This window comes from Olea europaea, chromosome 6 (assembly GCF_002742605.1).
Source record: "Olea europaea var. sylvestris chromosome 6, O_europaea_v1, whole genome shotgun sequence".
Lineage (NCBI taxonomy): Eukaryota > Viridiplantae > Streptophyta > Magnoliopsida > Lamiales > Oleaceae > Olea > Olea europaea.
The window spans coordinates 21,191,079-21,193,285 of record NC_036242.1 but is presented as its reverse complement, the minus strand read 5'-3'; the positions used below and the strand labels follow the sequence as shown (position 1 = coordinate 21,193,285).

The 2,207-nt window shown below is 34.9% G+C and overlaps 1 long non-coding RNA gene across 1 annotated transcript; it reads left to right on the top strand.

The window, feature by feature from the left end:
• The first annotated feature begins 710 nt into the window (after window positions 1-710).
• Window positions 711-1,456, top strand: LOC111396529. The gene is made up of 2 exons (XR_002703022.1): window positions 711-1,102; window positions 1,198-1,456. It is a non-coding gene; the product is annotated as an uncharacterized LOC111396529 (long non-coding RNA).
• Window positions 1,457-2,207: the final 751 nt, after the last annotated feature.

Below are 2,207 nucleotides of genomic sequence, written 5' to 3'. Positions count from 1 at the left end.
ACTCTGAACTTTCTCATTAGCAACAAGGAGCTTGATGTCTATAAGCTTTGACATCGTCGAGCTCCTGTTGGAATAAAAGATTGTTGACTTATTGTCATAAAATAACTCGAGTGGTCTTTCAATTCTATCTAGAATGCGCAGCTCATTAACAAAATTTTCCAGTCATATTTCATGATCAAAATCAATATATCCAAGGATCTCTAATTGGTTTGATTTCTTGTCTCCTTTGTTCTCCGTGGATACTGAATAACTCACTTGGCTCTTTTTCAAATATCTGTCCTAAGTTACTTAAATATTTGCTTAGCATTTTAACAATAAATGCTATGTCCAAACTCTTTAATTCTGAACACACATTAAACTCCTAACTCCTAAAGCATAGGAAATTTTCTGCACTTATTTTTCTTCAAGTTTATTCTTAATTTATTGATTGAGACTAAACTTGTCTTTCATAGCAATAGAGGCATCACCTAATTTACAATCCTGTATCCCATATCTCTCAAGAACTTGATGTAGGAATTCATTTCACACATCTTCTTGACCTAATTGCTTAGATTTAAGTGCTTTATATGCTTTTTTTAGCTCACTTTTCTAGAGTTTTAGGTGTCTTTTATAATTATTTACCTGGGAATTCTTGGTGTTTTGCAGGTGTTCAATTATCAAAATTGGACTTATTTGAACAAGAAGGATTTAGGCTGGGCCTAGAGAGAATTTTAATTGGGCTGCCCGTCAAATCAGAACACTATTTGGTTTTTAGTTTCTAATTGGAGCTACATATCTCCATTTTAGGTGTTGTTGGCTTGTTAGAAAGTTAAGGCTACCTAAAACTTTTATGAAGATATCAAAACCCAGTTCTGCCGTTTAAAAGATCAAATCCTATCAAAAGCAGAGAACTCCAAATCTGTCCAGAATTCACTACTGCCTGACTCAGCTTCTGTTTTTGGCCTGTATCTGGAGTTCTAAAAGTCGAAATAAAGCAAGCCCAGGTGCGTTGGAAAGCTGAGGACGAGATCTAAAACTTTTGTGAGGTTGTGTCATCAAAATCTAGTTGGAAGCTAGGTAATAAAATCCGCCAAGAATCCCGCAATTTAAGAGCTGGAAAGAGGTAATTTTGTTTTGGGAAGAGAAATCTGCGGGGAGTTTTGATTTTCACCAACATATATTATGGAAATCCATTATTATTATTATTATTTTTTTAAGGGAAGGAGATTTGATTAAGGGGAGAAAAGGAATTGACGAAGGATATTGAAGGAAGAACTCCAACTTCTAGAGTTCTTTTTCTCTCTCAATTTCTTTAATTGTAGAATGTTGATTTGGAATAATTGGATAATTTTATTAGTCATAATTTGCTAAGTTCCATATTCTAGGGTTAAGATGCAGTCATTGAATTCTTTATATGATTTGATCATGGTTGTATTGACTATTCTTGTTAATTGCAATTTGATGATTTTGGTGTTCATTCTTGCAATTTATTGGCCCTGAATTGCATGTTTAAGATGTTGAATCAAGTAGCGAAAGTTGAAATTGAACATTGGTTTGGGAAATTGTCAAACATTAGCAATGGGGTTTAGAAATAGGGTAATTAGCACAAAGTATCCCTATCTTTCAAGTTCACAGTGAAAAACGTCCCCACATTTCATTTTTTGACATTTTGCCCACATTTCAACCTTTGTGCTGGACATCCTTTTCACATATTTTTAACTTAAAATGACCAAAATACCCTCCTATTATACAAAACAAAAAAGAAAAGAAAAAAAATTGCACCTATAGACCCAAATTTTTAAAAATTGCATCTGAATCCAAATTTCAAAAAAAAAAAAAGACTGTCACCTTCTTCCACAATAGCTCCCCCACTCCATCACCAGCCTCAACCTCAACAACCACCACTCCACTCCACCCCACTACCAGCACCTACATCACTATAAGCACCCAAACCCAATCCCTGCAACATCGTCCCATTTGACCCCCCATTACCAGCACCACTATAAACACCTAAACCCAACCCCAGAAGAATCAATGTTAAAACATCAGAGAAAATTTGGACTGAGATTTCAATATGCTCCGTCCTACATGCAAATTTGGACCCCTACAAGCTTCTACATTACTGACGTCACTCAACAATAAAGGAAAAAGTCCACAATGAGCAACCCCGTTAAGCAATTATTTACTTTATTTCTTGGAAAAATTAAAGTGATCTAATGGAACTCCTT